Source organism: Tamandua tetradactyla, chromosome 10, assembly GCF_023851605.1.
Source record: "Tamandua tetradactyla isolate mTamTet1 chromosome 10, mTamTet1.pri, whole genome shotgun sequence".
NCBI lineage: Eukaryota > Metazoa > Chordata > Mammalia > Pilosa > Myrmecophagidae > Tamandua > Tamandua tetradactyla.
The window spans coordinates 15589651-15616113 of record NC_135336.1 but is presented as its reverse complement, the minus strand read 5'-3'; the positions used below and the strand labels follow the sequence as shown (position 1 = coordinate 15616113).

The 26463-nt window shown below is 37.3% G+C and overlaps 1 protein-coding gene across 1 annotated transcript in view; it reads left to right on the top strand.

Moving 5' to 3' along the window:
- The window catches only part of ACAP2 (ArfGAP with coiled-coil, ankyrin repeat and PH domains 2), a 194773-nt gene that overhangs the window by 9679 nt on the left and 158631 nt on the right, over positions 1–26463 (top strand). The window lies entirely within an intron of this gene.

Here is a 26463-nt window from a genome sequence, read left to right as displayed (position 1 = left end):
CAGATGAATTTGGTAACTAGTTTTTCCGAGTCTTCAAAGTAGGTTGTTGGAATTTTGATTGGTACTGCATTGACTCTGTAGATCAATTTGGGTAGAATTGACATCTTCACTCTATTTAACCTAACTATCTATGAGCAGGGAATGTATTTCCACTTATTTAGAGCTTTGATTTCTTTTAGCAAAGTTATGTAGTTTTCTGGCTACAAGTCATTTACATCTCTATCCCTAGTTAAGTTAGTTCCTAAGTACTTGATTCTTTTAGATGCTGTTTTGAATGGAATCTTTTCCTTAACTGATTCCTCGGTTAGGTCATTGCTTGTGTATAGAAACGTTACTGAGTTTTGCACATTAATTTTATATCCCACCACCTTGCTGAATTTGTTTATTAGCTCAGGTAACTTTGTTGTACATTTCTCAGGATTTTCCAAGTAGAGTATCATGTCATCTGCAAATAATGAAAGTTTTACGTCTTCCTTTCCAATTTGGATGCCTTTTATTTCTTTGTCCTACCTGATTGCATTAGTTAGAATTTCTAGGTTAATGTTGAATAATAGTGGTGACAGAGGGTATCTTTGTCTTGTTCTTGATATTAGGGGAAAAGCTTTCAGTCTTTCTCCATTGAGTAGGATGCTGGCTATCAGTTTTTCATATATGCCCTTTATCATATTGAGGAAGTTTACCTTTGAGATCTATCTTTTTTAAAAATTTATTTATTAATTAAAAAAATTAAGAGCAAATAAAAATATTAACATATAATTCTGTTGTACATATATATTCAGTAATTCTCAATATCATCACATAATTGCATATTTGTTGCTTTCTGTTGAAACGGAGCTCGAAGGATATTAAGGAATGATGAGAAAAAAAGAAAGGAAGAAAGAAAGAAAGACACAGATGGGCTCAGGGGGTCTGAAGCTTGAGTTTACTTCAGACAGACTTCAGACAATTTTATTCTTAACCAGATCCTAGTTATATACCATAGGATGTCAATAGATATGCAGGCATTTCCTGAGGGAGCAAGATTCTTATCTTTCAGTGTTCTTTATACTTAACATAACTATTTGGGGTAAACATTCTCTTCCTCTCAGACTGCTCTACATAACAATCTCCACAGTTTACCGCCGCCATCCTGAGGCCAGCAGCTTGCAACAAATTCTGTAGGTCTTGCTTTAAACTCTTGGCTTCTACACATATTCATCATTTCTTAGAACATTTGCATCAATTCAGAAAAAGAAATAAAAAGACAACAGAAAAAGAAATAAAATGATAACAGAAAAAAAAAGATTATACATACCGTACCCCTTACCCCTCACTTTCATTTTGATATCTATCTTTTGAAGTGTTTCTTATCAGAAAAGGATGTTGAATTTTGTTGAATGCTTTTTCAAAATCAGTTGAGATGATCATATGATTTTTCTCTTTTGATTTATTAATGTGTTGTATTAAATTAATTGATTTTCTTGTGTTGAACCATCCTTGCATTCCTGGTGTAAACCCACTTAGTTGTGGTATATAATTCTTTTAATGTGTTATTGGATTTGATTTGCTCGTATTTTATTGAGAATCTTTGCATCTATGTTCATTAGAGAGATTGGCCTGTAGTTTTCCTATCTTACAGCATCTTTACCTGGATCTGGTATTAAAATGATATTAGCTTCATGAAATGAGTTAGGGAGTGTTCCTGTTTCCTCAATTTTTTTGGAAAAGTTTGAGGAGGATTGGTATTAGTTCTTTTTGGAATGTTTTGTAAAATTCTTCTGTGAAGCCATCTGGCCCTGGGCCAGATTTCTTTGTAGGAAGATTTTTGATGACTAATTGAATCTCTTTACTTGTTATTGGGTTTTTTTGAGATCTTCTGTTTCTTCCTGAGTCAGTGTAGCTTGTTTGTGTGTTTCCAGAAATTTGCCCATTTCATCTAAGTTGTCTAGTTTGTTGGTATATGGTGGTTCATATTATTGTTGTATGATTTCTTTTATTTCTTCAGGGTCTGTGGATAATGTACCCGTTCTCATTTCTAATTTTGTTTATATGCATCCTCTCTCTTTTTTTCTTTGTCAGTCTTGTTAGTGGCCCATCAATTTTGTTGATTTTCTCAAGGAACCCACTTTTGGTTTTATTGATGCTGTCTATTGTTCTTTTGTTCTCATATTCATTTAACACTGCCTTAATCTTTGTTATTTCTCTTCTTCTATTTGCTTTGGGGTTAGTTTGCTGTTCTTTTTTAAGTTCCTTCAGGTGAGCAGTTAAGTCCTTGATTTTTGCTCTTTCTTGTTTTTTTAATATAGACATTTAAGGCAATAAATTTCCCTCTCAGCACAGCCTTTGCTGCAACCCATAAGTTCTGATATGTTGTATTCTCATTTACATTCATTTCCAGATAGCTACTGATTTCTCTAGCAATTTCTTTTTTGACTCACTGGTTGTTTAAGAGTGTGTTATTTAATCTCATTCTTTTTGTTATTGATATCCTGTTTGATTCCACTGTGATCAGTGAGAGTGCTTTGAATAATTTGAGTTTTTTTAGATTTATAAAGACCTATTTAGTGCCCAAGCATATAATCTATCCTAGAGAATGTTCCATGAGCACTAGAGAAGAATGTATGTCCTGGTGTTTTGTGGTGTAATGACCTATATATGTCTGTTAGGTCTAATTCATTTATCAGGTTGTTGAACTTCTCTGTTTCCTTGCTGATCTTCTGCCTGGCTGTTCCGTCTATTGAGAAAAGTGGTGTATCGAAGTCTCCTACTATTATTGCTGAAATGTCTGTTGCACCTTTCAGTTTTGCCAATGTGTGTCTCATGTACTTTGGAGCTCCTTAATTGGGAGCATAAACATATGATTGTTATTTCTTCTCGGTGAATTTTCCCTTCTACTAATTTATAGTGTCCTTCTTTGTTTCTTATGATGTCTTTATATTTAAAGTCTATTTTGTCTGGTATTAGTATAGCTACATCTGCTTTCTTTTGGTTACAACTTGCATGGAACATCTTTTCCATCCTTTTACTTTCAATCTATTTGTATCCTTCTGTCTAAGATGAGTCTCTTGTAAGCAGCATATAGCTGAATTATATTTCTTAATCCATTCTGCCTATCTGTATCTTTTAATTGGTAAGTTTAGTCCGTTAACATTCAAAGTTATTATTATAAACTGAAAAAATGTTTTTTGAATCTACCATCTTATCTTTTGGATTTTATTTGTCAGATCTATATATTCTTTTCCTTTGTTCTCTTTTTATCCTTTAAGTTACCCTTCCTGGTACTCTTCAATTCTGTGCCCTCCTCCAGACCTCCCTTTCCTGTCTTTTGTTTTCAATTGACAGAACTCCTTTTAGTATTTCTTGCAGGGCTGGTCTCTTGTTGAGAAATTCTTTCAGGATTTGTTTGTCTGTGAAAATTTTAATCTCTCCCTCAGTTTTGAAGGACAATTTGGCTGGGTACAGAATTCTTGGCTGGAAGTCTTTCTCTTTCAGGATCTTAAATATATCATACCTCTCCCTTCTTGTCTCCATAGTACCAGTTGAGTAGTTTGAACTCAGTCTTATGTGGTTACCCTTGTATGTAGTAGATTTTTTTTTTTCTGCTTTCAGGATTTTTTGCTTCTTTCCTACACTTGACAGACTAATTAGTATGTGTCTTGGGGAAGATCTATTTGGATTTCATTGAGCTTCTTTGATTTGAATATTTAGGTCCTTTATAAGGATTGGAATTCATCCCCATTATATCCTCAGCTAATCTTCCTAGCCTTTACTCTTCTCTTCTCCTTCTGTGACACCAATGATTTTTATGTTTGTGTGCTTTGTTTTGTCCATCATTTCCCTGAGATCCAATTCAGATTTTTCCATCTTTTTTGCCATTCGCTGTTTTGAGTGTTCAAAGGCAGTTGTTCTGTCCTCTAGTTCATTTATTCTTTCTTCTGCCTCTTCAGATCTCCGTTTGTGTGTGTCTAGTATATTTTTCAGTTGGTCTACAGGATCGCTGTGATATCTGCTATTTTTCTATATATTCATTTGAATTCCTATTTATACTCTTCTAGTATCTTCTTGATCTCCTTTATGTCATTAGCCATCCCATGTATTTTATTTAGTAGAGTTATATGAACATCTTTGATTAGTTGTTCCATGTCTGTGTCTCCTCTGGTATTTTAATTTGGTTGTTAGGCAGGGCTATATCTGTCTGCATCATGATATGCTTAGTGATCTTCTGCTGTCTTTGCCGCATGTAAATACCTTTATTGGTTTACTTTGGAAGTTGATTTTCTTCTGTAGTCTAAAACCTTGTGTTTGTGGGATGGATGTGGAGTGGGCTGTGGGCTGCGGGGTGGGGCACAATAGTATGGTGATGATTGCAGCACAAGTATAGATGCAGGTTTGGGACACTACACGGGTGCTTTTGAGTGTGGGCACCCAGCAACGGGAAGAATGTGATTGTGTGGGGGCATAGGTCTGGGTGGTAGGGCCCTGGTGTACACTGGTTTAGGGTGTGAGACCCTTTGGGTGCATGCACAGAGCTCAGGGAAATGTTGGCTGGGGGTGGATGTGGCCTGGCTTTGCAGGTCAGCACTTGCCCAGAGCTGGGGAACATGTCTGGGGGGCATTTGCACAGAGCTTGGGGTAGGATGGGGTGGGGTTGCATGACTGTATGGGCTTGGGGTGGGTGTAGCCTGGGTATGGAGGTAAGTGCCCTTAGCCTTTATGTGCTGGTGACTGCCTGCCGGGGGCAGGAATGGGATGGTAGGGCTTGGTTGGGGTGGGGTGAGATTGCACTTGCGCAGAAGAGGTGGTTTGGGCCAGAGCAGCTATGCACTCACTTGGGGTGGGGGTGTGGGTGGGTATGTGTGTGGGAGGTTGGTGGGACGGGGGTGCTTGGAGCACAGGGAGGGGATCTGGGTGACAGGGTTCAGGTGCTTGTGGTGTGGAGTGGGTTGTGGGTTGTGGGGCTGTGCCAGTGAGGATAGTGCATTCAAGGAACGCAGCTTGGCTTACCTTCTAGTTCCCATTTCCCTATCTGTGTACTCTTAAGGGCTCCGGGCTTCCAATGTAGGCTATTTTCACCACCTATGCAGTCTCTGGTTCTCTGCTTCTCAGTTCTTCAGCTTTTGCAATCAGGGGCTCTGTGGTGTAGAAGATACTCCCAGATCACTTACACTCTGGAGTCGCTGTCTCAGTTGCCCTCCTGTCCCTTCTTTAGTGTTCCTTAGAGCAGAGGTGAACTCTACCTATCCTGTTCTCCCATTTCCCCCTTCCCACTGTTTTTAAAGTTGTATTTTCCTCATTTTGCCCTTGTCCAGTTACTGCAACCCATTACTATTTTCCAGTTTTGAGGAGATGATTCTGCCAGTTTTTGCTTGTTAATCAAAGATTCTGTAGAGGTGATATGAAATCATGGAGTGTCATGCTGCTCTCTTGGTTACTGAAATCCTATTTCAGTTTCCGATTGTTCAGTTCCTTTTTGTGTTTTACTTTTGTATCCCAGCAACTTTGCTAGTCTTGCTTAGCAGGGTAGTAACTTTTTTGGTAGAGTTAATAGGATTTTCTACGTGAATGATTATAATGTCTGAGAATATATGCAATTTATTTTTCATTATTTTATGCAATTTGTTTTTTAGTCCTATTTTTCAAGAGCTCATTCTTGTTCCTATGAATATTCTTAAATATCAACCCATTCATATTTTAAGAGCTTCCTTTACCTGTTGGAGCTAGTCATCGTAGTTAAACATTTTTTTTTCTCCTTCCTAAATTATTTCTCTTTCCTCCAAGTTCTTTTTTGTTTGTTTTGATCTCTGATTTTGTTTTAAGAGTTTACCTTAAATGCTTCTCTTGATTAGGGTTCTCTGTTCATATCAAGGAATAGGCATTTGAGCAGGGCTTGCGGACTCATGGGTTCCCTATAGGGTAACATTTACGTTGGGGCCACTCCCAAATGTCTATTCTCTTAGTTATCTGATTAATTTCCTTAATGAGCCATCCTTCTATCTGGTGGATGTAAGCCCAAATGCTTTCTGAGAACTGAGCTAGGTAAAGGACCTGGAGAAAGAGGTTGAGGGTTGAAGGTTTTCAATATTTGGTATGCTTTTACTGAATCTCTTTGTTTTTATAATATAAGTCTTTCCAGAAGATAAAATTTCTATCTTTTGTCAGGGTAGGGAGGAGTCCTCATGTCAGGGTGGAATGAGGATCTGAGAAGTCTATTCCTTATCAGTGGTAGTCTTTCATCCAATCTTCTTGGTTAACCCACTCTTCAAATCCCCCCATCTCTGTGTTTTGTGATATATATATATATTTTTAACACTGCTTGGGCTTCAAATTTGCTTCCGCAGTGTACTTTGCAGACTTAGATTTTTGGCTTTCTCTGATCTGAGTGAGTTGTCCTTGTCTGCCTTTTGGTTTCCATAATTATTTTGCTACTGTTATCCTTTCTGTTCTTTGTCCTTGTTGATGGATGCTTTTTTTAAAAAAATTTTTAAAATTTATTTGTTAATTAAAAAAATTAACAAACAAGAACATTAACATATGATCATTCCGTTCTACATATATAATCAGTAATTCTCAATATCACATAGTTGCATATTCATCATTTCTTAGAGCATTTGCATCAATTCAGAAAAAGATATAAAAAGACAACAGAAAAAGAAATAAAATGAAAACAGAAAAAAAAAAGATTATGCATATCATACCCCTTACCCCTTATTTTCATTGACCAGAAGCATTTCAAACTAAATTTATTTTAACATTTCTTCCCCCTATTCTTTATTTTTATTCCATATGTTCTACTCGTCTGTTGACAATCACACAGTCACACTGTGAAAGCTATATCATCATTCGGTCATCATCAAGAAACATGGCTACTGGAACACAGCTCTACATTTTCAGGCAGTTCCCTCCAGCCTTTCCATTACATCTTGAATAACAAGGTGATATCTACTGAATGCATAAGAATAACCTCAGGGGTAACCTCTCCACTCTGTTTGGAATCTGTCAGCCATTGACACTTTGTCTCATTTCACTCTTCCCCCTTTTGGTCGAGAAGGTTTTCTCAATCCCTTGATGTTGGGTCTCAGCTCATTCTAGAGTTTTCTTCAATCCCTTGATGCTGAGTCTCAGCTCATTCTGGGATTTCTGTCCCATGTTGCCAGGAAGGTCCACACCCCTGGGAATCATGTCCCACGTAGACAGGGGGAGGTTGGTGAGATTGCTTGTGTGTTGGCTGGAGAGAGAGGCCACGTTGATGAATGCTTTTTCTTTTGTTTCTATCATTTTAGTTGGGTTTCTGTAGAAATGGAGATAAATAGGTATATTCAGTTTGTGATAATTGAAAGGTTTTGTGCAATCTTTTTTTTTTAAGGTAAATTGCAAAGTATATTCTTAAATTAACTAAATGTACACAAAGTATGAAGAATAAAGTCTGCTATATATATAATGTACCAAAGTCACTGCAAAGGAATTGCCAACCACAATATTTCATCACCCAGATGCCATCTGAATTTAGGTCCCTCTCTCACCATTCTCCCTTGGTGCATTACATGCATTAATCTATAGGAGCAACAGAGGAACACAAAAAAGGAAACTCACAGTGGGATAGACCTGAAAACTGTTGGAAAATATTTGCACTATTTAGGTTGTGCAGTCAATAATGCCATGGTTTTGTGCAATCTTAGCAGACAAAACATAATTTGTATTGGAGAACACTCACAGGGACTTGGCTGGTTTGAAACTGTTGTGTACCCCAGAAAAGCTATGTTCTTTAATCCTCATTCAGTATTCCTGGGTGGGATCTTTTTTATTGTTTCCGTGGAGATGTGACCCACCTAGTTGTGAGTGGTAACTTTTGATTAGGTGGTTTCCATGGAGGATGGGTTTCCACCCATTCAAGGTGGGGTTGCTTACTGGAGTCCTTTAAAAGGGAACCATTATGGAAAAAACTTCAGTGCCAACAGCACTCACGAAGCCAGAGACCTTTGGAGATGCAGAAAACACCCCTGGGGAATCCTTATGGAACAAGAGTGAAACAGGAGAGAAAGCCAGCAGATACAGCTAGCTGTGCTTTTTACAGCTGACAGAAGTATCTAGAAGCCAAAGACCCCATCAGACACCAGCCACATGCCTTCCCCGGTGACAGAGGTGTTCTGGATGGCATTAGCCTCTCATGGGTGAAGGTAACCTCTTGTCGATGCCTTAATTTGGGCATTTTCATGGCCTTAGAAACGTAAACTTGCAACTTAATGAATTCTTTTTAAAAGCCGTTTGATTTCTGGTTTTGTTCTGGTAGCCTTAACAAACTAAAACAGGACTCAAAGGGTTGTGGATGTGCACCGAGTATGTGGGTACTGGGGTCAGATTGCCTGTTTGATTCTTATCTTTGACTTAGTGATTGTGAAATCTTGGTCTAGTTTCTTAATTTCTTCCAGGCTCAGAGAATGGGAGCAAGGCATATTATTGAGAATTGTTAAAAAGATTCAGAATGCCTTTTGCAGAATTTGGTAGTGAGTATCCACTTAATAATACTAATTTCTTTCCTCTTTCTATTGTAGCCTTAAAGAGAAGCTTGGAAGACTTAGATATACTGGTTTTATCATGTGGCAATAAAATATTGGTTGGAAGTCTCTTAGAACCTATGGAGGAAATAAAATATAATTTAGAAAGTTAGTTGTGTACTTGTAGATTTGAAAATCATCTATGTTATGGATGTTGAAACAATAAAAGTTGATAGTAACCTTCACTTAATGTGGAGGGAGAGAAGTAGAGGTCTCAAAAAAGGGCCATATGTAGATTTGATTGTTTAAGAAGGTGGAGTCAACAAAAGAAGAAAAGAATATTTAAGAACTGAAGGAGCAGTGCCCTAAAGATTTAAATCTGAAATGATGTCACCTTTCTAAAAATGCTGTGTGTGCTACCCGTTCATGCTTTCCCCCACCATGGACCCTTTTGTCGTTTGGTTTTATGTCTCTTGGTATACCCAGCTTTTATTTTTTTGTGGTTACATATATACAATGTAGTTATCTGTTTTAACCAGTTTCAAGCCTATAATTTAGTGACATTAATTACATTTGCATTATTATGCTGCCATCACCTCCATGCATTACCACAAGTTTTACACCACCCCAAACAGAAACTCTACAGCATTGATTCACCTCCCTTCTACCCCTCCTGCTCCTGGTAACCTGTGTTCTACTTTCTGTCAGTATGCACTTGCACATTCTAGTTATTTTGTATAGGTGGCATCATACTATATCTGTCCTTTCTGACTTATGTCATTTGACATGATATCTTCAGGGTTCATCCATGTTGTAGCATGTATCAGAATTTCATTCCTTTTCATGGCTGAGTAATATTCCATTGTAGGTACATACCAAATTTTGTTTATACATTCATCTGTTGATGACACTTGAATTGCTTCTACCTTTGGTTGTTGTGAATAATGCTGCTAGGAACATTGGTGTGTACATATCTGTTTGAGTTCCTGCTTTCAATTTCTTTGGCATATATACCTAGAAGTGGGATTGTTGGGTCATGTGGCAACTCTGTGTGTAACTGAAGAACTGTCTGAATATTTCCCAAAGTGACAGCATCGTTTTATATTACCATGAAGAGTATATGAAGGTTTCAATTTCACCACATTCTTTTTTTTTAAACATTTAAAAACATATTTATATTGACAAATTTTCACACATATATATTCCATACATGGAATTTCACCACATTCTTACCAATTCTTATCTATCTGACTTTTTGATTCTCATCTTCCAAATAGATGTGAAGTATTATCTCCTGTTGGTTTTGGTTTGCATTTCCCTGAAGACTAATTGTATTAGCTTTCTACTTGTTAAAACTAATAAATCCTCCAGGCTGGACTCCCTTCTTCCTGAGGCACAAGACAGAGTTTACAGGAAGTGAAGTTTGGTCATTCACAGAGCTTGTTTTCTTCCAGAAGGGCCATAAATGTATGACGTATTTTAAAAACTTTATGAATTGCTGGATTCTAGCAGTCCTACAAGAACAGAAGTTCCTTTTCAGGACAATATAACAGAATCCAAGCTCGACAGCATGACCCACAATGTCCAGTGTAAAACCAAATTGTGCTAGACTTCGAAAGAAACAGAAGAATATTACCTATATGAAAGACAGCAGTTAATAGAAACCAACCAGCAGATGGCCCAGATATTGGATTTAAAATACAAGTACATATCAGCAGTTACTATGAAGAAGTTTAAAATCTTGATGGAAAATCTGGACTTAAGGGTTGAAGAAATAAGGAAGACTCTTTGAAAGTAACTTAAAGGACATTCTAGGAGTAAAAAGTATAATATCTGAAATGAAAAATTCAACAATTTCCAGTAATAAGAAAGAGTGGCAACAATTAAGAGATTTAGCCATACAAATTACAGCATTGTAGGGTAAATAGAAGGGCTAAATGTTAAGATAGTTGAGGATATTGGAAATTTGACCTTTAAAGGAAAAGAAATCAATAAGCTCAGTAGCAAATTAGATAAATCTAAAGAGTATTTTAGTAATCAAGTAAAGAAATTATTCCAGAATGGATCACAGAATCAAAAAGTCACAGAAAATGTACAAGAAAACATAAGCAATGGAGATGACAGATACAGAAATTACAATATTCAAATAGATGTTACAGAAGAGTGGGACAGAGAGAATAGGGAGGATGAACTAGTCAAAGAACTGAGGAAGGAGAAAAATATTCAAAATTTCAAGAATAAAGAAAAAATTCTAAAAGCTTCCACAGAAGAAAAATGTTGATAGATGAAGGAGCAGTACTCACACTGGCAGCAGACTTTTCATCAGCAACACTAAATCTTAGGAACCAAAGGAAGCAATGGAGCAATATTTTCAATATTCTGAGAGAAAATGATTTTATTATTTTTTCTTTATTTAAAAAAAAAAATTTTATTAATTAAAAAAAATTACAAGAAACACAAACATTCCCAACACATACACTCAGCAATTCACAATATCATCACATAGTTGCATATTCATCATCATGATCATTTCCCATCAATTCAGAAAAAGAAATAAAAAGACAACAGAAAAATATAACAAACAGAAAAAAAAATTTTACATGCCATACCCCTTACTGATCCCTTTCATTGATCACTAGCATTTCAAACTAAATCTATTTTAACATTTGTTCCCCCTATTTATTTTTATTCCATATATTCCTCTCATCTGTTGACAAGGTAGATAAAAGGAGCATCAGACACAAGGTTTTCACAATCACACAGTCACATTGTGAAAGCTATATCATTATACAATCATCATCAAGAAACATGGCTACTGGAACACAGCTCTACATTTTCAGGCAGTTCCCTCCAGCCTCTCCATACATCTTGGATAACAAGATGATATCTAATTAATGCATAAGAATATGGAATCTGTATCCCTTCAGCCCCAATTACCCAATATCTTACCCTATTTCTATCTCCCAATGGTCTCTGTTACCAAGGAAATATTCCAAGTTTATTCACTAATATCAGTTCATATCAGTGAGACCATACAGTATTTGTCCTTTTGTTTCTGGCTATTCACACTCAGCATAATGTCCTTAAGGTCCATTCATGTTGTTACATACTTCATAACTTTATTATGTCTTACAGCTGCATAGTATTCCATCTTATGTAAATGTCACAGTTTGTTTAGCCAACTATCTGTTAATGGACATTTTGGCTGTTTCCATCTCTTGGTAATTGTTAATAATGCTGCTATAAACATTGGTGTGTAAATGTCCATTTGTGTCCTTGGCCTCGTGTCCTTTGAGTAGAGACAGCATATAGATGGGTCCTGTTTTTTAATCCATTCTGCCAGACTATGTCTTTTGATTGAAGAGTTTAAGCCATTAACATTCAGTGTTATTACTGCGTGGGTAGTATTTTCTTCTATTATTTTGCCTTCTGAATTTTTATATGTCATATCTGATTTTCCTTCTTTTTACCTTTACTCATAGTCTTCCTTTCTACCCTCTTCTCCACACCTCTCTCTTCTGTCTTTGTATCTGTCTCTAGTGTTCCCTTTAGTATTTCTTGCAGAGCTGGTCTCTTGGTCACAAATTCTCTCAGTGATTTTTTTTGTCTGAAAATGTTTTAATTTCTCCCTCATTTTTGAAGGACAATTTTGCTGGATATAGAATTCTTGGTTGGCAGTTTTTCTCTTTTAATAATTTAAATATATTATCCCACTGTCTTCTCGCCTCCATGGTTTCTGCTGAGAGATCTGCACATAGTCTTATTGAGCTTCCCTTGTATGTGATGGATTGCTTTTCTCTTGCTGCTTTCAAGATCCTCTCTTTCTCTTTGACCTCTGACATTCTGATTATTAAATGTCTTGGAGTATGTCTGTTTGGATCTATTCTCTTTGGGGTACGCTGCACTTCTTGGCTCTGTAATTTTAAGTCTTTCATAAGAGTTGGGAAATTTTCAGTGATAATTTCCTCCATTAGTTTTTCTCCTCCCTTTCCCTTCTCTTCTCCTTCTGGGACACCCACAACACGTATATTCGTGCGCTTCATATTGTCTTTCAATTCCCTGAGTCCCTGCTCATATTTTTCCATTTTTTTCCTATAGTTTCTGTTTTTTGTCAGATTTCAGATATTCCATCCTCCAGTTCAGAAATCCTATGTTCTGTATCTCGAAATCTACCATTGTAGGTTTCCATTGTTTTTTTTTTTATCTCTTCTACTGTGTCTTTCATTCCCGTAAGTTCTGTGATTTGTTTTTTCAGACTTTCAGTTTCTTCTTTTTGTTCTTTCCTTGCCTTCTTTATATCCTCCCTCAGTTCATTGATTTGGTTTTTGATGAGGTTTTCCATGTCTGTTCGTACATTCTGAATTAATTGTTTCAGCTTCTGTGTGCCATTTGAATTGTTGGTTTGTTCCTTTGACTGGGCCATATCTTTAATTTTCCTAGTGTGATTTATTTTTTGCTGGCATCTAGGCATTTAATTACCTTAATTAGTTTATTCTGGAGATTGCTTTCACTTCTTTTATCTAGGGTTTTCTTGCTGGATGAATTTGTTGTCTGTCTTTTCTTTGACATTCAATTCAGCTTTATCTGGACCTTTAGCTTAAGTTTTGTTTAACAGAGGAGAATTTTTCAGTTCTTATTTTCTTGTTTCTTGCCCTGCCTGTGTGGTGCCTCCCCCCCCCCACCACCACTTAGGAGGGTCTACTTAGATATTATAAACCCCAGCTAGATTTTCCCAGACCAAACTGGCCTCCTATCAGGAGGAAAGAGTCACCTGCGTCGGTTTTCCCTGAGGGTGAGACCCAGCAGGTTGAAAAACTTTCCTGTGAAGTCTCTGGACTCTGTTTTTCTTATCCTGCCCTGTGTGTGGCGCTTGTCTGACTGCAGGTCCCAGCAGCATAAGATGAATGGTTCCTTTAACTTTGGCGGACTCTCCCTTATGGGGGTGTGGTGGAGACAGAGGAGAGGCTGTAGGCTGGTTTTAATGGTTTCATATTACCAAGTCCTGGTGTCTGAATTCCTTGATGGAGGGATTTCACCTGGGTGGGGCTTCACCCCTCCGCTGGGGAAGGCACAGGCTCCAGATAAGCCCCCAAAAGAGCTCACTTCTGCCTATGCCTGGGGCAGTTGCAGCCTGAAAAGTCCTGCCGCTGTATCCAGAGGCAGTCAATCCTTTGTAGAAACACAGCCACAAAAACCTCTGTTTCCTTCTTTTTTTTTTTCCCCTTTTTCTGTTAGTCCTGCCCCCTTGGCGCAGGGCCAAAAATGAGCAACCTCCGCTTTGATCAGGTTCACCTAAGCTGGGGGCCTATTTCTAGTAGTCAGAATTTGTTAATAAGTTCCACAATTGGCGTTTGATTGTGCCTAGTCCCTGTTGCTGGTAAAGTCCTTTCCTTTCCCCTCTGGGAAGCGGCCTGTGGGGGAGGGGCGCTGGCTGCCGTAGCTTTGGGAACACACGGTTCTGGGGGGTGCTCGCAGCCGGTCCAGCTGGGCCAGACTGGGATATGCTGTGTGTCCGGTCACTGACGTGGCCCCAGGAGCTGTTTTGTACTGTTTCTGGTTATTTAGTAGTTGTTCTGGAGGATGAACTAAAATGCTCATGTTGTTAAGCCACCATCTTGACCCAGAAACCTCGATAAAATGATTTTAAATAAAATTTTCTATGCCAAGCTAAGTTAGCATTTCAATGTGATGGTGAAATAAAGGTATTTTCAGACCTGCAAAGCCTCAAAATTTATTGCCCACAAATCTTCTATGAAGGAATTACTGAAGGATGCACTCTCATTAAATGGAAAAATAAGCCACGGAGGAAGAAGGCATGGGGTTCAAGAAAAAGTGGGTAAAACTCCAGTACACTCAAAGCATGGAGATGGGAGAACAACTAGTGATGGTCTGAATTTGCTGTTTATTAAAGAGATAAAAGTTGCTGAGCCAGAGAAATGAAGAACTTAGAAACTTAGGAAGAAAATTCTTCAAAGTGGAAGGAGAAAGCAGCCCCTGAGTTGGTGGAAGAAGCGACCTCAGAACTGGAAGAAGAGGAGGAGGCGGCTGATGGAGTAATTTCAGAATTGAAAGAGGAGAGAGAAGAGGCCTCAGGACTGGAGGAGGAGGAAGTAGGAGGGGCCTCAGAACTAGAAGAGAAGGGAGAAGAGGCCTCAACTGTACATGAGGAACAGGACTCAACTTCTCAGGATCATACTATAGTACATACAAAGCATGAAGATGAGGAAATACCCAGGGATGTCAGAAACATAGGGGATACTGAACCTGAGGTGGAAGAAGCCTCAGAGTGGGAAATGGTGAATACTGAACATGGGAAGAAGAAAAGACTTCTAAAGGAGAATGGTTAAAGTCTCCTTCCAAGACTGAGAAAATTACTGCTTTTGGGATTCTGATAAGAAACAGTTGGTTAAAACTACCAGATGGTAAATAAAACCCAGAAGAAAGAAAATGGCTGTGCTCCAAAATCAAGAAATCAGAACATCCTCTCCAACCTTACATTTAACCTCTTCCTTCAAACTCTCTGGATTAAGTTATGGTAAACAGAACAATCATTCATAAACAAATTTGACTACTCCATCAGGAATCACCAAGCTTTTAAAGAAAGCTGAGAAAGAGAGACAAAATTCTGCAAAAAGAAAAGCAAACATCCAAAGGAGCAGACTTAATATAGGAAACAGTGGAAAACTCCAGAAAACATAAAATTAATATTTTCAGAGAGATACAAGAAGTGACTGGAAAGGTTAAAAATTATCGGTTAGAAGTCTTGGAAAATAAAAACTTAATAGATGCATTCAGTAGCAGAGTGGATATACTTAAAGAAAAAAAAAACCCACAACTATCTAGAATTTTAAGACCACAGTGCAAATGGCCAAGCAGATCATAAGCAAAAAATGGTTGAGAGACAGGATAGACCAGAAACTCCAACATTTGTTTACTAGGAATTCTGGAAAAATATAATAAAGAATGGAGGGGAGGAAATAGTAATAGTTAAAGAATTAAAGAAAACTTTCCAGAGCAAAAGCAAGATTTGAGCTTTGAGTTTATCTGTGCCTACTGAGTACCCAGTAAGATTGATGAAAAGAGGTTCACTCCTAGACACATCCTGGTGAAATTTTGGAATGCCGCCGATAAGTAGAAAATCATAAAGGCTTTCAGAGAGAGAAAAGAGATAACCTACAAAAGAGCAAGAATCAGATTGACAGCAGATTTATCATTGGACACGAAATGTTAGAAGTTAATGGGGTAATATGAAAGTTCTGCAGGAAAAAGATTTTAAACCTAGAATTCTGTACCAGCCAAACTGGCATTCAGTATTGAAGGTAAAACAAAGATATTTTTGGATATTGAAAAATTCAGGAAATTTATTTCTTACATACCCTCTTTGAAAGAATTACCGGAAGATATATTATAGCAATCCAACTTGGCTACAAATACAGACATACAATATCCTTTCCTCCCAACACACACATCCACATTCAACAGGTAAAACTGGAAAATAAAGCACCACATCTCTACCCAGGAAGTATAGATGCACAGCTAAGCGCATGTTTGGAGCTGAGGGGAAAGGAAGATTATAGATATTATCTAGATGTTGTTGGTAAAGTTGAAGAGTTTATTAAGAAATGTAATGGTAGCCCTCTGTATAGGGGTAAGCTTTCTATAGCCATAGAGGGGAAGGGGAAATCATAGAACAGGAAAAGATAGAGGGAAAGAAATAGAAAAGCATTGGGTAAACGATGGCAAGATAAGTAGAAGCAAATGCAATAAACTGAAATTCTATCAAGAGAAGGATAGTTTATAAACTATCATTTATCGTGATGTGTATCTTGGTTCTTTACATTTTTTCCTTTGAGTATGTTTAATATGCTTATTAATAAAATTTTGTTTTACATCTTCTAAAAACAACAATAAAAAATGAATACCATACAGTAGGTTGCCTGTCTGCAACAGGAATTTATTGGCTTATAGTCTCAGAGGCTAGATGACTTGCTTCTTCCTGGGGTTAATATTCTGGCTGGTTGGCAATATATGGGGTTCCTGACCTTTTCTGTCATGTGGCAATGCACATGGCAGCATCTTCTCCTTTCTCTTCTGGATTCTGTTGACTTCAAGTTTCGGGTTGGTTCATATGGCTTCTCTTTCTTTATCCAATTTCCTTGACTTATGAGGACTTCAGCCATATTGGATTAAGGCCCACCCTCATTCAGTTTGAGCATATTTTAAGTAATACATCATTGAAGGTCCTATTTACAAATAAGTTCACACCCTCAGGACCAGGGGTTAGGACCTGAACGTGCTTTTTGTGGGAGCATGATTCAGACTCCAACACTAACGTCCAGTTCATGTGCTCTTTGGACATTTGTACATCTTCTTTGGAGAAATATCTGACTATTCAGATCCTTTGCTCAGTATTTAATTGGGTCATTTGTCTCTCTACTGTTGAATTGTAAGGGTTCTTTATATATTCTAGATGCATGTTGCTTGTCAGATATGTGATTTGCAAATATTTTCCCTGTTCTGTGGATTTTCTTTTCACTTTCTTGATGATGTCCTTGAATGCACAAACATTTTTAATTTTGATGAATTATAATTTATTTCTTTTTCTTTTGTTCTTCCTGCTTTGGGTGTCATATCTAAGAATTCCTTGCCACATCCAAGGTCATCAAGATTTACCCCTATGTTTTCTTCTATGAGTTTTATAGTTTTTGCTCTAAAGTTTAGTTCTTTAAAAATTGTGAATCAATTTTTGTACATGGTAACATGAAATTATCCAACTTCATTCTTTTGCATGTAGCTATCCTCTTGTCACAGCACCATCTATTGAGAAGTTTTCCTTCCCCATTGAATGGTCTTGGTTTTGTTGAAAATAAGTTGGCTATAGAATGTTTGGGTTTATTTTTATTATTATTTTGTAATTGTGAAATATAACATGTGTACAAAACAATAAATTTCCAAGTACATTTTAAGAAGTATTTATAGAGCGGATTTTAAAGTTCGCTATGGGTTACAGTTCCACAATTTTTTGTTTTTTCTTCTAGCTGCCCCAAGACACTAGAGACCTACAGAAATATCTAATGATTTAGCAGTCATACTTATTTGTTAAAACCCATCTTCTCTGTTATACTCCTCCTCTTTTTTTTTCTTTTGTGAAAAATAACATATATACAAAAAAGCAATAAATTTCAAAGTACATTGCAACAATTAGTTGTAGAACAGATGTCAGAATTTGTTATGGGTTACAATTCCACAATTTTAGGTTTTTACTTCTAGCTGCTCTAAGTTACTGGAGACTAAAGGAAATATCAATATAATGATTCAGCATTCATACTCATTTGTTAAGCCCTACCTTCTCTGTGTAACTCCGTCATCACCCTTGATCTTTCTCCCACTTTTTTAGGGGTATTTGGACTATACCCATTCTAACTTTTTCATGTTGGAAGGGGCTGTCGATAATATGGGGTAGGGGAATGAAACTAGTTGATGTTCTGGGGAGGCTGGCCCCTCTCCATTTCATGACTTTTCTGGTCCAGGGACCCGTCTGGAGGTTGTAGGTTTCTGGAAAGTTACCTTAATGCATGGAACCTTTGTAGAATCTTATATATCAACTTAGGTGTTCTTTAGGATTGGCAAGAATGGTTTTGATTGGGGTTTGGCAGCTATGATAGGTAGCAATGTCTAACTGAAGGTTGCATAAAGTGACCTCCAGAGTAGCCTCTCAACTGTATTTGAGCTCTCTTAGCCACTGATACCTTATTTGTTACATTTCTTTTCCCCCTTTTGCTCAGGCTGGCTTTGTTGATCCCACAGTGTCAGGGTCAGGCTCATCCCTGGAGTCATCTCCTATGCCACCAGGGAGAGTTTGACCCCTGGATGTCATGTCTCACGTAGGAATGAGGACAAAGGTTTCACTTGCAGAGTTGGGCTTAGAGAGAGAGGCCACATCTGAGCAGGGGCCAGCCTCTGCATGGGATAGGTGGATGGAACATTAACTAGTTCCCATATTATTGATAGCCTCTTCCAACATGAAAAAGTTAGAATGGGCATAGCCCAAATACCCCTAAAGAATGGGAGAAAGATCAGAGGTGATGGTGGAGTTATACAGTGGAGGTAGGGTTTAACAAATGAGTATGATTGCTGAGTCATATTGATATTTCTTTTAGTCTCTAGCACCTTAGAGCAGCTAGAAGCAAGAATCTAAAATTGTAGAATTGTAGCCCATACCAAATTCTGAAATCTGTTCTACAACTAATTGTTGCAGTGTACTTTGAAATTTATTGCTTTTTTTGTACAAATGTTATTTTTCACAAAAAAGAAAAAAAAGTCAATTGTGATGATAAATGCTCACAAAAAAAGAAGCAATAAAAAAGAAAAAATACAAGTGGTGACAAAATAATAATAATGCTGCACCTGGGGTTTGCTTTAAAATGCATCAACAAAAATGATTATAGAACTGTATGAAATAAGAATGGCAAAGTGTTAATGAAACTAAGTGATGGGTATATGGGAGGAAGACATTAAAGAATTTTCTATTTTTATTGTTTGAATTGTTTCATAAGAGGTTAAAAGCAACTGCTGAAATCTCATTTTTTGTGATACTAAAATTGAACTGGAAGGGTAAATTGTATGTGGAAATTGTCTGATATATAAAGCTTCTACTACTTTCCAGAGGAATTCTTTATATAATTGTGTCATGATGTATATTCCAGTGAAACTTATTTCTAAACTTTGGTTAGAGAAAGAATTCTTAGTAAAAACAGCTTATTGTATATGTTTCTGAATCACTTAAAAAGAACCCAACATTTTAAAGTATTAAGAAATAACCTTGCTCTTAACAGTATTTATGTCAAACAACTGCAGTCTTTCAAGTATGGCAGAAAGCTGGCTATGACAGCAGAAAAATACATCTTCAGAGATTCTGTACAAATTACAAAACTGTTTAATTCTCAAACCACCACACACAATTGTAGAACACTGTTGTGGAGGAGATTTCATTTCGTTCTTATCAATTGGCTATTGTGTAAGTCGTGTGTAATCTTTCCTATGACTATAGCACTAATGCATTATTGGTACTGCTTTCTGTGATCCCATCAGATATAAACAATGGCATCTCTTTTGATTTGAAACCAGCAACTGTGTTCTGGCCACAGGTGCCAATAGCAATCTTTGAGGTAAAGATGCCATGAATGCCATGAAGGTAGCACTCTTCTTGAAAAGAAAATTAACAGACTTTGTGTTAAGGCTTTTTCTCCCTGTCTTAGGAACATTTTAAGCTTTCTTTTGTTTGTTTTGATGTTTAATTGATCATTGAACTGAAGCCATGATGAAGTCCAATAGGTGTTTCTTAACAGAAATTTACATTTGAATCACCCGGGGCGCTTTTTCCAAAATACCTTTGCCTGGAGTTTGCCTAAAACCTACTGAATCAAAACTTTTAAGTAGAATTGGATCTGGGCATAAATTCTTTGAAAAAGCTCCCTAGGTGATTCTGAAATGGACCTTTGTTTAAGGACCATTGTCTTAAGATTAAAAAAAAAGATAATAAAGCACAATTATTTTTCACTCCTTTGCCCCCTTTTAAATTTCAACATAACTGGCTAGCTATAACTCCATTCTTTAATCTGACTCTCTAGGGCAAATAAATCATTCAGAATTGCAATAGACAGCCATTAAAGTGTTCTTAGTAGATGAGTGGTGTGATTAATTTATATTCCAGTGATTAGTAACAAATGTATTGTCAAGCCTCAGACTGATCTTAATAACCGCTTCCCTGCAGAAAGCCTCATTACAGCAAGTGGCTAGATAATCTGTTTTCTGTCCAGCCCAACCCAATTTATAGTTGTATTTTCAGCAATCTTCCTTTACATTTTTAATTTGAGTCTTTTTAAAATTAAAACAATTTAACCATTTTACTTCTGTCCACATTCCTATTTTTTCTCCCTCGTGCAAAAACGGTTTTTTTATTTGTACATTTAATTACCATCATTGTCCGCTCCAGGCATTCCTAAATTATAGTCTCAGTCTTTATCCTCTATTTTCCTTCTGGTGTCGTAGGTGCCCCCAGCCATTCTCCCTCTCATACATTCAGCATCATTCAGTACTTATATTATTGTGCTACAATCAGGTAGTATTGTATTATCCATTTCTGAATTTTACAGTCAGTCCTGTTGCACAACCTATATTATTTAAGCACCAATTGCCGAGTCTCTATCCTATTTTTATCTCTTGATAATCTATGTTCTTAACTTCAATTCTCCAAGTTCACTCATTAAAGTTAGTTCATATTACTGAGACCATACAGTATTTGTCCTTTTGTTCCTGGTTAATGTCACTCAGCATAATGTCTTCAGGGTTCATACATGTTCTTACATGCTTCATGATTTTATTCTGTCTTATAGCTGCATAATATTCCATCATATGTAAATACCATAGCTTGTTTAGCCATTCATCCATTGATGGACATTTGGGCTGTTTACATCTCTTGGCAATCATAAATAATGCTGAAGCCAAGCTTTTTAATTATTATATCCCGAAGACAGAAATTTACTAATTCAAATCTCTACAAAGTTTTTGTATTCTTACTTTCCATTTTTGTTCTTACAGTATCACAGTCTAGCAAAATGATCTGTGCACCAACTCTGGTTGTTGGAACTCCATTTTGAGTGGCACTGCTCTAGATCACTGGTCTCCATTGGGGATGCCAAGACAAGCCATTGGTGTGCAGGAAGAAAATACTGACAATACTATGTATATATATTTTTTAATTTAAAAAATTTTTTTATTAATTAAAAAAAATTGCAAGAAAGAAACACAAACATTATCAACACATACACTCAGCAATTCACAATATCATCACATAGTTGCATATTCATCATCATGATCATTTCCCAGAACATTTGCATCAATTCAGAAAAAGAAATAAAAAGACAACAGAAAAATAAAACAAAAACAGAAAAAAAATTTTTACATATCATACCCCTTACCCCTCCCTTTCATCGATCACTAGCATTTCAAACTAAATTTATTTTAACATTTGTTCCCCCTATTATTTATTTTTATTCCATATGTTCTACTCATCTGCTGACAAGGTAGATAAAAGGAGCATCAGACACAAGGTTTTCACAATCACACATTCACATTGTGAAAGCTCTATCATTATACAATCATCATCAAGAAACATGGCTACTGGAACACAGCTGTACATTTTCAGGCAGTTCCCTCCAGCCTTTCCCTTACATCTTGAGTAACAAGTGATATCTACTCAATGCATAAGAATAACCTCCAGGATAACCTCTGGACTCTGTTTGGAATCTCTCAGCCATTGACACTTTGTCTCATTTCACTCTTCTCCTGTTTGGTCGAGAAAGTTTTCTCAATCCCTTGATGCTGGGTCTCAGCTCACCCTAGAGTTTTTCTCAATCCCTTCATGCTAAGTCTCAGCTCATTCCGGGATTTCTGTCCCATGTTGCCAGGAAGGTCCACACCCCTGGGAGTCATGTCCCACGTAGATAGGGGGAGGGTGGTGAGTTTGCTTGCTATGTTGGCTGGAGAGAGAGGCCACATCTGAGCAACTAAAGAGGTTCTCTTGGGGATGACTCTTAGGCCTAATTTTAAGTAGGCTTGACCTATCCTTTGTAGGGTTAAGTTTCATAGGAACAAACCCCAAGACTGGGGGCTCAGCCTATAGCTTTTGTTGCCCACATGCTTGTGAGAATATCAAGAATTCAACTTAGGGAAGTTGAGTTCTCCCCCGTTCTTACCATTCCCCGAAGGGGACTTTGCAAATACTCTTCCACTCACTGATCGAATCACTCTGGGATTCATCAGGGCATCACCTGGACAAACCAACAAAATATCATGTCCTATACAAGTTCCATGTACTTAAGGTGTTCAACCAACTATCTGCATAAGTTATATTAGGAGATGCACTAGTCAAAGTCTAAATTTGTACCAAATAAACATTTTTTGATTTAGTCTCACACATAAGTTGAAATTTTAAAATATTAATTACCATCTATTTTCAGCACACTGCAATAATGACATGCTTTTGTTCTTCCTCATGCAAAAACATTTTTTAAATTTGTACATTTAGTCACTGTCATTATACACTCTAGGCATTCCTAGATTATACCATCTCAATCTTTATCATCTATCTTTCTTTGTGATTGCATTTATGCCCCAGCCCTCCTTCCTCTATCATTCTCATATGCAGCTTCATTCAGTGTTTTAACATAATTGTATTACAGTTAGGTAATATTGTGCTGTCCATTTCTGAGTTTTTATATTCAGTCCTGTTGCACAATCTGTATCCCTTCAGCTTCAATTACCCAATATCTTACCCTATTTCTATCTCCTGATGGTCTCTGTTACCAAGGAAATGTTCCAAGTTTATTCACTAATGTCAGTTCATATCAGTGAGATCATACAGTATTTGTCCTTTTGTTTCTGGCTATTCACACTCAGCATAATGTCCTTAAGGTCCATTCATGTTGTTACATACTTCATAACTTTATTATGTCTTACAGCTGCATAGTATTCCATCTTATGTAAATACCACAGTTTGTTTAGTCAACCATCTGTTGTTGGACATAAAGATGGGTCCTGTTTTTTAATCCATTCTGCCTGACTATGTCTTTTGATTGGAGAGTTTAATCCATTAACATTCAGTGTTATTACTGCATGGGTAGTACTTCCTTCTACTATTTGCCTTCTGGATTTTATATGTCATATCTAATTTTCCTTCTATTTACCTTTACTCATAGTCTTCCTTTCTACACTCTTCTCCAAACCTCTCTCTTCTGTCTTTGTATCTGTCTCTAGTGTTCCCTTTAGTATTTCTTGCAGAGCTGGTCTCTTGGTCACAAATTCTCTCAGTGATTTTTTGTCTGAAAATGTTTTAATTTCTCCCTCATTTTTGAAGGACAATTTTGCTGGATATAGAATTCTTGGTTGGCAATTTTTCTCTTTTAATAATTTAAATATATCATCCCACTGTCTTCTCGTCTCCATGGTTTCTGCTGAGAGATCTGCGCATAGTCTTATTGGGCTTCCCTTTTATGTGATGGCTTGCTTTTCTCTTGCTGCTTTCAAGATCCTCTCTTTCTCTTTGACCTCTGACATTCTGATTATTAAATGTCTTGGAGTATGTCTGTTTGGATCTATTCTCTTTGGGGTATGTTGCACTTCTTGGATCTGTAATTCTAAGTCTTTCATAAGAGTTGGGAAATTTTCAGTGATAACTTCCTACATTAGTTTTTCTCCTCCTTTTCCCTTCTCCTTCTGGGATACCCACAACACGTATATTCGTGCGCTTCATATTGTCTTTCAATTCCCTGAGTCCCTGCTCATATTTTTTCATTATTTTCCCTATATTTTCTTTTTCTTGCCGGATTTCAGATGTTCCATCCTCCAGTTCACTAATCCTATGTTCTGTCTCTCGAAATCTACCATTGTAGGTTTCCATTGTTTTTTACATCTCTTCTACCGTGCCTTTCATTCCCATAAGTTCTGTGATCTGTTTTTTCAGACTTTCAATTTCTTCTTTTTGTTCATTCCTTGCCTTCTTTATATCCTTCCTCAATTCACTGATTTGGTTTTTATGAGGTTTTCCATGTCTGTTCGTATATTCTGAATTAATTGTTTCAGCTCCTGTATGTCATTTGAATTGTTGGTTTGTTCCTTTGACTGGGCCATATCTTCAATTTTCCTAGTGTGATTTGTTATTTTTTGCTGGCATCTAGGCATTTAATTACCTTAATTAGTTTATTCTGGAGATTGCTTTCACTTCTTTTATCTAGGGTTTTCTTGCTGGATGAATTTGTTGTCTATCTGTTCCTTGACATTCTGTTCAGCTTTATCTGGACCTCTAGCTTAAGTTTTGTTTAACAGAGGAGAATTTTTCAGTTCTTGTTTTCTTGTTTCTTGCCCTGCTTTTATGGTGCCTTCCCCCCTGCCCCACACTTAGGAGTGTCTACTTAGATATTATAGACTCCAACCAGATTTTCCCAGACTAAACTGGCCTCCTATCAGGAGGAAAGAGTCACCTGTGCCGGTTTTCCCTGAGGGTGATACTCAGCAGGTTGAAAGACTTTCCTGTGAAGTCACTGGACTCTGTTTTTCTTATCCTGCCCAGTATGTGGTACTTGTCTGACTGCAGGTCCCACCAGCATAAGTGCAGGTCCTGCATAAGATCCTGCATCAGATGATGTGGTACCTTTAACTTTGGCAGACTCTTCCTGCTGGGGCTGTGGTGGAGACAGAGGAGAGGTTGTAGGCTGGTTTTAATGGTTTCAAATTACCAAGCCCTGGTGTCTGAATTTCTTGAGGGAGGGATTCCACCTGGGTGGGGCTTCACCCCTCCCCTGGGAAAGGCACAGGTTCCAGACAAGCCCCTAAAAGAGCTCACTTCTGCCTATGCCTGGGGTTGTTGCAGCCTGAGAAGTCCTGTTGCTTTATCCAAAGGCAGTCAAGCCTTTGTAGAAACACAGCCACAAAAACCTCTGTTTTCTTCTCATTTTTTCCCCTTTTTCCGTCAGCCCTGCCCCCTTGGTGCCGTGGCAAAAATGAGCAATCTCCATCTTTGACCAAGTTCACCTAAGTTGGGTTCATAATTTTAGTCGTCAGAATTTGTTAATCAATCTCACAATTGGCGTTTAATTGTGCTCAGTCCCTGCTGCTGGTAAAGTTCCTTTCCTTTCCCTCTGAGCAGCAGCCTGTGGGGGAGGGGCGCCGGCCACTGCAGCTTTGGGAACTCACAGTTCTGTGGGGGCTTACAGCTGGTCCAGACTGGGGTATTCTGTGTGTCCGATCACTGACGTGGCCCCAGGAGCTGTTCTGGATTGTTTCTGGTTATTTAGTAGTTGTTCTGGAGGACAAACTAAAATGTGCACATTGTTAAGCTGCCATCTTGACCCGGAAGTCACTGTGTATTCTTTTTTTGGCATGGGCATGGGCAGGCTCCAGAAATCAAACCCGGTTTCCTGCATGCCAGGCAAGAATTTGACCACTGAGCCACCCTAACACTGCCCCTCATCTTCTTTTAATTTTTTTTTTAACATATAGTGTAACATACATACAAAGCAAAGAAAAAAGCAGTAGTTTTCAAAGCACTCTTCAAAAAGTGGTTATAGAACAGATTTCAGAGTTTGTCATGTGCTACCATACCATCCTCTCATATTTTTCCTTCTAGCTACTCCAGAATGTAGGAGGCTAGAAGGCTTAAATACTTTTTTATCATCACAGTTGACTTTTTTTTTCCTTCTCTTTGTGAACAATAACATATATACAAAAAAGTTATGAATTTCAAAGCACACCACCACAATTAGTTGTAAAACATATTTCAGACTTTGACAGTGTTATAATTTCACACTTTTAGATTTTTACTTCTAGCTGCTCTGAAACACTGGAAACTAAAAAGATATCAATTTAATGATTCAGCATTCATATTAATTTGTTAAGTCCTATCTTCTGTGTATAATTCCACCGTCACCTTTGGTCTTTCCCTACCTCCTTTTTGGAGTTGTTTGGGCTATGTCCACATTACTTTTCAGGTAAACTTTGCCAAGGCCTCCTAACATACTTGCTCTTTCTGCTTTCTACTCTGTAATGCAGTTTCTTTCATGTTACCCAGAGATTGTCATAGTGAACACATCAAACCTTTTTATATGTTGTAACTTTAATTGTGATGCCTTTTCTCTCTTCTGTCTAAAAAAATTGTAAAGCTTTACAGTTTCTTGTAAAACATATAAAAACAATTTATATTCATTGGTAATAAATATAATACAACCATCTAAAATAAATTCTAAGAGGTAACAACTTATTGTAACCTTTCAGATGTTTTGCTCTCACAATACTAACACACATACATTTTTCTTATATGAATGGGATAAGATCCCATTCATTCTTCTGCACTTGGGTTTTTTTCACTTAATCTAATATTTTTCTTTCTTTGTCAGTGTATATAGAGCCATCTTGCTACCTACTAATTATTGAATGA